Raw genomic sequence first — 12,418 nt, 5'->3', positions numbered from 1 at the left:
AATTCTAGGTTAAAAAAACAAACCAGGAAACAGGTAACTGTCAAAATAGACAAACTTTTTTCAGTTTAACTTCTGTTTTCAGAAGTTTTAGAATTAATTTTCTTCTTTTTTTTTCAGAAAAACATCTGGCTTTATAATTTAGCAGATGCTGCAATTGCTTAGGAATTGCTTTTTATTCTAGCAACATGCCTTTTATTACAGCAGCAGTCCTAGAACTTGCATTAGAAATTTGAGATGGCGGTAGCATCCTAATAACAAAAATAGGTCTTTCAAATAGCATTTTCAAAATTTCTACTGAAACTACCTTTGAAATTTCTGTCTATTCCTGGGGCACATATTCTGTTATTCCTTCCTCCTCACTTCATCACAGGTATCAGACATGATTGTACATGCAGCTGTGCTTTTGCCATTTCTCCAGTTATTTTCTATATACAAAAAAACTTAATGAAGACAAAGAAATATTTGGTCCATGTAGGTAAATAAATATAAGAAAATATTTGTAAATTTTTCTCCTGGTACCTGTCACAAGGCCAAACTTCCAAACTTTTTTTCACGTCACAAATGTTGCAGAATAAGGCACAACTTGGTTTTTGGTTTTAAGTCAGTTAGTGAAATCTAGTAATCAGATTGTTCTTCACTGTGTGAACTACATGCAAAAAATCAAATTTTTGACAAAACCAGCTTTGTACAATTACTTTTCTCTTCCAATAAGTTATTTAGTTTAATTCTAATAAAAGCTATTTAAAAGTAAAAGCAAAGTTAATTAGACATTGGAAAGCAGCCTGCTATATAGTTAGTCTAGATCTAGTAAAATGTGCTAAAGATAAAATATTCATTTTTTCTTGGTCATAGATTAGAAATGTTCTTCTGCAATGCAATGAAGAGTAAAACATGAGCAATACCTGCATTTAAAATCTAGAACACAACCTGACACCATTTCTTATGTAGACATTGAAACTGGCAGCTCCAGAGTCCAAATAAAACACCACAATGTATTTCTACCTGGACATATGCAGATTCGTCCATCGACAGTTTTGTTGTTCTCACAGAAGATCAGGCTGGGGGTGGCATTGAAAGAAACAGAAAGCAGTTCTCAGTGTCATCTAATTTGAGCTTTGCTGCAATTGATTTGAAGTGTGAAGCTGAAAGAAATTAAGGAGTCACACTATATACCCTTGTTCAATCACCCGTTACTGCTGTGATTCATTCACTTGGGAAGCTTGCATGATAGCTGCCAAAGCTTGTTCAGCAGCATGGTTTAACACCCGTGCTATAATAGGAGCCAGCTAGCTTGACGGAGGTGGAATATTTCTGTCTGAACGCTGTCATCTCACAGGCTGCATGCTGGATTGCACAGGGCTCGATACCATTAATTCACCACTATTAAAGGAGTATTTGTTAGTAAGAGTAGCATGAGGTCAGAGACATTCCTGGAATTATTGTTTTATCACTTCAACTGGGCATTATTTTTTTGGGTCCTTCCTCTCCTAAAAAGCAACTCTATGTAGCACTGCCTCTGCCATTATTTAAACGGCATGACCCATATGAGAGAAGTACAAATTCCAGTTGTGCTTAAAGTTGTATGCTTTTACTGTGTAAAGCTGGTCTTTGGGCTCAGTGTTTGTAAAGCTGGGCATAGCTAAATCCACTGGCTTCTATTCAAAGATACCAAGGCACTGGACATAGAAATTATCTGAAACTGAAAATGTTGACATATGTATAACAGTCTGGCTACAGGAGTTTATGTCTTCCCAAGAACTGACTTTGGACCTGTAACAATCAGCTGCACTGAATTCAGTGCTACTTGAACTTGACTATCAACAACAGAGTAGGCTTGCTTAAAGCGAGCTTGGCTCCTGATAAATCATATTTTAATTCTTTCCCCAGCTGTATAATAGACATACTCAGTGAGCAGCCATGGGGCATTTATAAACAAGACCAAATGACCAAATGCTTGTCTGCATTTGTGTTCACTACATTAATTTTATGTTCAAAGAAGCTCCACTGAAGAATTGGGGCCAATTCTTTTAAACCATATTTGTAGGCCCAGAGCATCTCCATCTGTCTTCTGTGTGTGCCTGACAGTGCAATTTAGTGCATTGTTGCACGCAACTCTTTCAACATGTTTTCAAGCATCTTGCAAGTTTGACTAGTTGCTTATACCGAAATTTATAAAGTGATGCTTCTTATTTCCATCATCCCAGAAAGCACCAAAAAAAAAAAGTTCCAGACTATCTCTTTTGAAATACCTGGTTGTGCTGCTGAGGCTCTTTCTATGTCTGCCTTGCAGCAGCTGCGTTATCCCAGCAGAAAACAGCTGTGAGATTCGTATCAAACTTCCCTGTCTGGGAAGACAGGAGCTGTCCATGTCTCCTCCTTCCAACAGCTCTTTTTATAAGTGAGAGTAATCACAGAAAAGCAGCGTGGCTCGCATATCCCTTTACCCCAACAGTTCCTGGCAGTTGTATCAGCTGGATGGAGTTATAAGCAGCCATGAGAAAATTTTAATCTTCATTAAATGTTAATCCCGGCAAACACTTATATACACATCAGTTCACTTATATAGTAGGCATACTGAAATCAGTGGGACAACCCTGGGAGAACAGTTACTCATACATATAATTGTTTATAGGATTGATTTCCTCCTTTTGCTCTGAATCATCTGGAATAATTTTGTCCCCACAATTTCACAAGGTGAGTTTTGTGGCATAATCCTGTCGATGGCTCGGTTCTGGTGAACATCAGTAGGAATTAAGATACTCCCCATTTGTTCCAAACCCTCCTAACTAGAGCATAGTAAAATAGTATCTTATTCTACAACTCCCGGTTGTGTCCCATTCTGCAGTGCCTCAGGTTTTATTTTTTCATTTCTGTCCATTTCATTAGTTCAAAAAAGCTGTTCCCCCATTGTTAACATAACGATCTTCATGCTTCTAAATGCTCACACAGTTCCTACAGTATAAAACACTATAAAGAGGCAATCACCTGCCATTTGACATTATTTCAATGCATTCAGAGCTTTTTTATTCTCATTTGAATCTTATTGGCCCCTATCATTATTTCTCTAATTGATTTGCATTTCCGCTTCCTCACAGGAATTGGTGGTTATTTTAAGGCATATCCATGCTAGGAGATGTAGCACACAGCACTTGAAATAACTGTGGAATGATGTGAGCTAATATGCTGTCCTGGCACAGCAGTCTTTCCAGATACAGCCAGCTGAGGAATCCAGATTATGACTTTTGTGTTAGTGAGCTGAGATCCATGTGACATTTTCTGCTGAGCTGTTTGTTTAAAAGATGGTTTCTATCAACATCTTTGGGTGGATTTCACTATGACTGTCAGGATACAATGGGCATTGATAAACTTTAGGACTAGCTATTTTAATTCTAAATTTCAGTCCAAAGCCTATCAACTCCACTGATGTTGTTCTTCAGCTGTGGTGATAATCAGAAATACAAAGGGGTCAAAATTGGGTTAGTTTTTGTTCCTGTCCATGGAAAATAGAATGAGATAATGTGTTGGTTGAGAACAGGATGACCTTGTTGAAGCTCAGGATCTGTAATTGCTCAGTTCCTCCTCTCTTGCAGCCTGAATTCAATGGCATGTTTGAGCCATACTTCTGCTGTTTGTCTATGTGATAGTGTGAAGCCTGGGAGAGAAATTTCTTTTGCCCTTAATCTGAGTAGAGATACCAGTCAAACAGCCCTACTACTTGGCCTAGGCATTGAGGCACTAAGGAGGTTAAAAGACTCCAGCTTTCCAATGGATGGATGTTGTGGCACACTGAGCTAGGAGAAAAATGCTGATCTGCAGATTCAGCACCCTGTCTTCAACAGGGCAAGCACACATTATTCATTCAGTAGTATTGGAGAAGGACTCCTGACTAGAGTGTGCTTGTTCACCTGTCAGAAGCATTCAGTATGGATCAGTTGCAAAACTCTATCACATGTTGCATAGCTGTAACCTGCCTGAGATGAGATCATAGAAGTATTAATCTTCCAACTAACTCTTTAGATGGACATTTGGGCTATAGCCCATCTGTCTGAGGCAGTCATGGTCTTCATTGGGCATAGATGACTGCTCACAGAACAAGAAGTTATGTATTCTGTAAGCTGTGGAAGATTACTCTAATACATAGTATATTTCTAAATGTACAGTTAAGGTTAATGGAAGAATAGCATTGCTATTCTTATCTGGATTTCAAATTCCAAGAATAACATTTCAGTTAAAACTTTTGCATTAAAATTTATATTTGTACGTTTATGAAACACCCCCAGATGACAGCTTAGTTCTGGGCTCCCCATGACAAAAGAGATAGGGACATGCTGGAATGAGTCCAGCAAAGGACCATAAAGGTCGTGAAGGGTGTGGAGCATCTGAGATCTGCAGGGAGGAGCTGGAAATGTTCAACCTGAAGAAGAGGAGGCTCAGGAAGGATCTTACCAATGTGTAAAAATACTTGATGGGGCAGAGGTAAGACAATGGAGCCAGGCTCTTCCCAGTGGTGTCCTTTGAAAGGACAAGAAGCAGTGGATAAACTATGAACAAAAATCTGTTTAAAGTTGAGAAAAACTTTCCTTATCGTGAGAGTGGTCAAACAATGACATGGGTTGCTCAGGGAGATTGTGGAATCACCATCCTTAGAGATATTCAAAACCTGGCTGGTTGTGGCCCTGAGGAACCTGCTCCTGCTTACCCTGCTTTAAGCAGAGGGTTGAGATGAGGTGATCTCCAGAGGAACCTGTCCACCTCAGCCATTCTGTGGCTGATCTCATAAATACTTTTGAATTACCAGCAATCTCTTAAACAGTAAGTTCCCTAGGAAACACAACCATTTAAAAGCACACAGCACAAAAAACTTTTGGTATTATTTATAATTTTGTTACGAATTGTGGTGATTTTAAATTAATGAATTTTTAATAAAGAACAATTGCTAGTAAGAATTAAGTTATTCTAAAATGTATAATTCACAATGATGTTATGTAGCCATTTCTGCCTACTAAATTGTAACTTTCTGTCAGAAGAAGGTGTGCAATACCAAATATGTCAGTATAATCACAGCTTTGGGAGCATCTTCCTTTCCAAAGTTGTGCCATTTCCTACTAATGAGGTTTTACAGCAAGACCAACAATACTGCCTTTTTTTAAAATTTTATACTTGAACCACATGGATCGTTTTAAGAAACTTCTAAAAAACAGTTACCATTAACCATGCTTTTGTATTTTAAGTGATACAGAATCCTGATATTCAAATTGTATAAATTATATACCATTGCATTTTACACGTCAAAAAAACCAAGCGTGTCATTATTTGGATGTGGTCAGCTTTATTACTCTGCAAAAAGTGAACGTGACACCCATAATCATTTGTACAAAGCCAGATTCTGAAAATCTTAAGACTCCTCTGATTTCAGCAGTTGTTTTCACTCAGTGAGGTTTGCCCAACCAAAAGGTAAATGGCTCTGTGCTATTCCCTATTCATGGCACTGTACCTCAGCTGAACTTTCTGATAGATTTTTATTATCACACTATCTGTATTTGAAAATAACCTGTAAGCATGTTTAGTGTGGCAAGTACATAAGATCTATTTTTATTACCATTATTTTTCAGAGTTACATTTCGTGCTATGTTTATTGCAGCTATTCCAGATCTCCTTGTTGTATCCACAACAGCCTGCCAACCACTGTGTTGAGTAAGAGGATTTAACTGTGAATGGATCTCTCTCCCTGAAGTAACTAGCTCAGATAGACTTCAGAAAGTGATGTTTTGCCTGCCTCATCACTTGTCTAAAAAGGATAAGGGCAGAGCTATCAGAATTACTCTGATGTAATGCAGTGAGTATGAGTGTCCTAGAAAGTCACAAGCTGTAGGTGTCACATCATCACGGAGTCTTGTTTCCTGTGAACTGTCAAATGATCTTTATTTGAATTTAAATTTTTTTTCTGAGAAAGCAGTAACAAGCAAACAGCCTATTAAATATGCCATTAAATGTCTTTCCTACTTGATCATCAGCATTTTAGTAACTAAAAGTGAACTGACAAGTCGTCTTCACAATTTGCAATTTTTAGCACAAACCAGAATTGAATCTGATCGCCAGCTTGACATTCATGAAGCCTTGTATTTATGCATAAATATGAAAGTTCAGTATAAAAAGTTCATGCTCATATTGGCCATCAGAGTCCTAGGGGCTGATTATGAAAATGTGGCTGTGGGCATATAAAAATAATAGAAATACAATTTCTATTATTTTATTAACTATAGAAAGTTCTATTTAAATGTACAGTGTGTGTACTTAGAGCCATAAAGAATCAGCCATCTTACCTACAAGATGTTTACAAAGCAAGTCTGCTAAGTTTTCTTACAGCCTCTTTGTAACATATTTCATTGTTTTTTAAATTTTATTTTATTTCATTTCATTTCATTTTAATTTAGAAATGTAATATTTCTGTTGTAGAATACGGGGGCATGTGTAAGAAATAAGTAATAAATACAATTACAGCCATGACAGGGCACATGTAAGTGTGATATTTAGTGGTTGGTTCTGTTAGTAATCATAGTTATATCCAACAGATACAAAAAGGATGGAACAGCAGAAACAGGGGGATGTTGTAGCTACTGCAATTCTGGTGTAACTTGAGCCTTATATTAACCTGGATTAAGTATTTGTTTGACAGTGGTTGCTTGCACTGAATTTAACTGGTTTTTTTTCAAAGTAAGAAGTCTGCCTTAAAAATAACTACTTGATGATTAGATTATGTAATTTATTATGATGCCTTTATGAGCCATGCTTCTCACCTCTGCATATTGCTAGATTTTTTTCAGCTTCCACATGCTTGGATTACATCGCACTTTGTTCCAAAGCATTCTCTTTGAGAGTGATCTCTATTTCTGTGCAATCTGACAAGCTGAAAAAGGTTTTCTTGGTGTATTTATAGTGGGGAAAGCTGGCAGAGCTACAAATACAACTCCAGCATTGTTTATGAGCATAATTGAATCTCTTCCCATTGCAATATAAAACTATAATAATGTGTGCATTTTTTACCAGTATAACTACATCAATAATAGAGCTGCTTCTGCCATACATTATATCCACCCATCATTAGCTTACAGTGAAAGTGTCATTTATTGTGCTTACAAGTAGGAAAAAAGTCTATTCTTGTCAATAAACAAAGTCCCAGTTTTAGTGCCAGGAAGATGCATTTTTTTTCTTTGCCAGGAGCAAGGGACTCTCTGAGGAACAGGCTGCATGGTTTAGCTGTTGAACGCTTGTCCTGCTGCATGCTTCCCATCAGCCAAATATATTATCAGAGCAGTACCCAGATTCTTTGGCTATAAACAAAAGCAGGCATGTACTTTTTAGTGCCACCAGCAACCCTTGATGTTCAAGGTTCATATTTCCTTAAAGGGCTAGATTAGAAATTTTTCCAACCCCCTAGTCTCCATACATGTAAGATAATTAATACGAAAAATTTCAGTGTAGTTCAAGGTCTTTAAACCAAGATGGTCTGTTTTGCATTTCTGTGTAAAATGGAAAGGCACAGAGGTAAATGCAATGTTTAGTATCCGTGAACACCTTTGCAAGGGTAGGAAGGTATGCATTTAATCTGCATTTGGTAGGGCTAAAGCTTAAATAGAACTTTGGCAAAATCAAAGAGCTGCAAATTCAGCAGTGACTGGGCAAGAAATCCCCGTGGTTTTGCAGGAGGGTGAAATTGCAGCAGAAGGCCAGGCTTGTCCTGGGCCAGCTCATGTTTGCTGCTGGTTGCCTTGCTCCTGGTCTGTGGAGCACTGACCTGCCAGGAGCTCGAGGGGGATTGCGCTGCAGAGCTTCTGCTTGTCTCTGCTTTGCACAAGTGCTCCATCCCTACCTCCACGGCTTGTGGCAGAGTGCATGGCCCCTACTGACCTGACTTTCAGGGTACTGTGGGGTGAGTCACACCCACGCCACCAGCTGGGTGCCCTATCTGCAAGGGTAGGGCACACACGGTGTGACGAGGAAGGGCTCTGCCTCTGGCTGGACATCAGCACTCAGCCACAAGAAGAAAGCCCAGAAGAAATTGTTCAGGGACTCTGGTTCTTACGTCCCAGCTGTCTAGTACACTTAGAGGAGTATTCAAGTTACACCTGTTTAGGGAAGGTGTAACCTCTGACTTGGGCTGTCGAGCTGGCTCAACAAGCAGGTACGGGTCAGGGTGATGCAAGCCCTGCCCTTGCCCTTCCCTGTCAGACTATTTGTTTCCTCAAAGGGATCAAGCAAACTCTGAAGCTTTTAAGTAGGAGGGAGGGTTAAAGAGACACGCAACCATCATTGAGAGCTGCAGACAAAAATAACCTGGTATTATTTTTACAGAAATGCATTTAGTCAATTTATTTAGGCAAAAGGATGCCCCTGTAAAGCAAAACATGGAGTTCACAAGAGCAAGCAGAAATTAGAACAGGTATTCAAAGAATGAGTACTGAACCAATAATAGATATTATGGTGCTAGGACAAATTTGTTAATTTTCAGCAAAGACCAGTTTGCAGTAGAAAAGAATGCTGCAAGTATTTTATAGAAGAGAAATTTGCTAATCTGCACTGTTGAAAATGCATGAATATGGGTTTGAGGTGTTTCCAGGAAAAATACAATAATGAATGAAGGGTACTTTGTCCACAAAAATATATTTGCAAGGGCTCTTAGACATGAGAGAGTCACCAGCTCTTGTGACACTGATTGCTTAAAAATGGGTCGTTCCTAGGGAAGGAAGACAATAAACCATTCTTGCAGGAAGTCTCAGGCAGAAGCAACACTGGCCAAGTTTAAAATTTGCTGGGGAGTAGAAGCTGAGGATGTACTAGAATGTATTGGGCTTAAGGTTACAACTGAACGAGCAATATATTATTTTCATTTCACTGGACAAAGCTAGACCCATGTTCTGCTTATGAGCTGCTTTTAAATTCGCAAAACAAAAAAAAACCCTCCCAAATGCGTCACAAATTGAAAGTACTTGTACAAAACATTCATCAAACAAGTTCATGCAAATGCCTGTTGTAAGAATTCCTCAGAGCATTTGACATTTGTGCCACAATATTTGTGTGCTGCGTGACATTCATGATGTATTTATGCTCTATGAGCAAGTGCCTCACTCAGAAGGTTGTTGCTGTTCTGCCGTGGGTTGACTGCCAGCCCTGCGCAGGGGAGGCACTGTGCTCCTCTTTCATCAAATTTGTGCAGATAAAGGAAGGTGGCAGATGAATGGTGCCTCGGTCCTCTGCTGCTCTCTCTCTTCACTGTTGACATTTCCATTTTTGATTAAAGAGATTTCAGCTACTGTTACACCAGACAGTTAGGCAGATAAGCAAAGAAATTCTCTTGCCTCAGAGCATTAGGAATATTTTTTTAAGTCACAGCTCCGGGAACCATGTGAATTAGAGGTAAATACCAACTCAGATTAAATGAGTGTCTTCAGTTTTGAAGAATAGTGCTTGAAGACTTAATCCAGAAATATTCTGAAGTTTTAGTACACGAAACAGAGTGAAAATAAAAAAGGATTTACATATACTTAGGCCTGCCTTCTTATTCTGGGGACCTGATTCATGACTTCTGAATGCCTGGATTAGCAATTCTGTATTTAGCAGTGACCAAAATATTCAAAAATAGCTTCTCACTATTCGTGCAGTCTATATTTATGCTTGGTAAAAGCCATCTAAGCTGCTAAAAAAAGGAACACAGACCTTGGCAGTAGCAGGGCATGTCCACAAAAATCAATATGCAACATTGCCATTTGGATCTGAACTTCTCTTCTGTTGCCTCTCAGCAGTGGCAGAGACTGACAGGAGCTACGCTGGGACACTCCTCCTCTTCTTCTATCACTTATCCCTTAGGTTTGATGCATAAAGCAACAGTATTCAAATTGATTGCACTTCCAAAAGGGCAGGATCACCAGGCAAAAACTTTATTTCTTTTTGAAGTGGGAAAAAACGAGTGATCTCAGAAGCCACGTATTTGGGAAATTGTAGAAGGTGTTTTCTGATTGAGACCAGACCAGACTAGCCTTAAACAATTACTTGCCTTTCTGCTCTTTTCTGCCCAGGTCTGATTTATTTGTTGATTTTATCCAGCCACATATGTCTTATCTTTTAGATAGTTCATCCTTTGGGACAGAAACCACCATTTCCTTCTTTTTTTTTTTCATAACATCGCTGGATAATCTGGCTGGAGTTTTTCACTTGCTATACTGTAAGTGTTAAATAAATTACAATTTTTGGCCTATTCCTAGTCTCACTTAGCTCCTTTTGGGCTATTGTAGCCCAAGGCTATAATAAGCAAATGAAGCAATTTGGTCAGGCTTCTATCTGGAAGAAATTCTCATTCCAGAATACAGAGCTTTAAAGCTGACATTTGGAGTGATACAGGTAAGTTTTCTTATTGTCCATATGTGCCTCCTGACACATTTATGTACTTTAGATGTAAACTCAGACTACTATGTTAAAAATGTGCCCCTCCTTTTCTGTTTTATCAGCCTCTACACTATAGAAACTCCTTAAAACTCCTCCAGTACAAATCCCAAATATGTGTACTTTAATGTCCAGAATCAGAACCTGGCCAACACTTCCTCAGGGTAGCAACCAGCCTCTCTCACCTGAGTGTGGCTTGTGCAAGTGCCAGCCACTCCCAGCTGCACCTCCACTCTTCCCCGAGTGCTAGCCCAGGAGAGCAGGACAGACCACAGGCAGGTCTCTCATTGTATTGATTAGTGCAAAAAAACCCCTCTAACCCACAAACAAAAAAAAATCTAGAAAAAGAGGATTTACAGTGCTTTAATCAGAACAGGGAGTCCTTGTGGGAAACTCTCATTCTCCAAGATGAAAGTGAGCAATATTGCAATACTCTGGCCTGTACACAAGCCCATGCTGTTGCCTTGGAGATATTATAGTGGAAATTTCTCCATGTCTCATTTTCATTTTAAGTAACTTATTCTGCCTAGAATTCCTGTGTGTGCTTCCTTTCTAAAACTTATGTCATCCTGTTTCTGTGGTGCAAAACTCATATGTTGTGTTATTTCCTATTTATTGCTATCTGTACATTTCTTATCTGTACACGCCTGTATTAATAAGTTACCTATACTTTAATGGGATGTGTTTGTAAAATACACTGGCATATGCAACTCTGGTAATGAATCTAAAGATGAAAAGGTTTAAAACTATGCCCAAGGTGTTTTGGATTACTGTATTTGCCAAATGTAGCTGGCTGTGTTGTGATGTTTTAATAGCACCTGCATGGCAGATTCTTGCACGTTATTCAATAGACCTTAACTTAGCTTTTCATCAAGTATACACAGGAAGGACGTGGAAACATCCCTGATTATTATCTCTCTAGTGTCCTTCAGGAATCAGCTACCATTGTTCTGGTTTATGTGGGAGAAATTATCTTAGAATCACTCCATATTATACCATTAGTGTATCAGTGAGAGGTTAAGACACATTGATTTATCCTGTTAGTGTTAGAAATTACAATTATGTGTAAAATGAAAAATTATGCAGAGTGAACTATGCAGTGACTATGCAATGTGACAGAGCAGTCCTTCTGCATCAGTTCCTCCAAAAATCTTCTGTGACCTGAGAAGCTGCACTTCTCACTTTCCCCCTTCTCTCAGAGTCAGCAAGCTGTCCCATCAACAAGACACTGAAAGGCAAACACTGAGCCCCACAAGAAATAAAAAGGGTTTTCTGTCCTTCTATGGGTTCTAGCTCTGTAGAATTGAAGTCCTGCCCTTCAGTCACCATTCACACCAGGTACCCGGGTAACAACACATTATGTCCCACCCTTTCAAGACTACCAAAAAAAATAAGGATTTTTTTCAGTTGAGTTCCTTCAGCCTGATGCTGATATAGATATATATATATGTTTTTAGATATGTAGAAATTGCAAACTAGATATAAAAAATTGCAAAATACTTGGTTGTACTTGGTTTTGATATTTGCATATTCTGTAGTTCTGTCATGTTAAATGAAGAAAAAAACCATTTTATTAATGGTAACGGCTACTACGCTACTCAGTTGCCTAATGAAATGCTTTAGAGTGAAATGCAAAACCCACATGTCCATCCAGAGGATTTAAAAAATGTGATTATACTAACACACTGTCTGTTTGTCAGTCTGTCTTCCAACCCTGTACCCAGCAGAAAAAGTCACAGTGAACACAGTGAAAAGAACACAGTGAAGCATGGAAAAAAATATGTAAAAGGTACTTGCTAGTGTTACATTTGTGCATCTGTAGGGACAAGCATGACAGTTAGCCAAGAGCCCCGAACACTCAATTTCTCCTTTGACAGAAACTGCGTTCACAGATTTTTCTCTACAAAGACGCCTCTGAACTTGGATTCTTTGCTATGATGCTGAATGCCAGCTTGTTCCTTGAAAAGGAGGGAAATTAGAA

Source organism: Corvus kubaryi, unplaced genomic scaffold, assembly GCF_017639235.1.
Source record: "Corvus kubaryi isolate FWS band 111438036 unplaced genomic scaffold, C.kubaryi_AGA036_p1.0 37266, whole genome shotgun sequence".
In the NCBI taxonomy this organism is placed as follows: domain Eukaryota; kingdom Metazoa; phylum Chordata; class Aves; order Passeriformes; family Corvidae; genus Corvus; species Corvus kubaryi.
The sequence above is the reverse complement of the archived record's forward strand: the minus strand, read 5'-3'. Positions refer to the sequence as shown.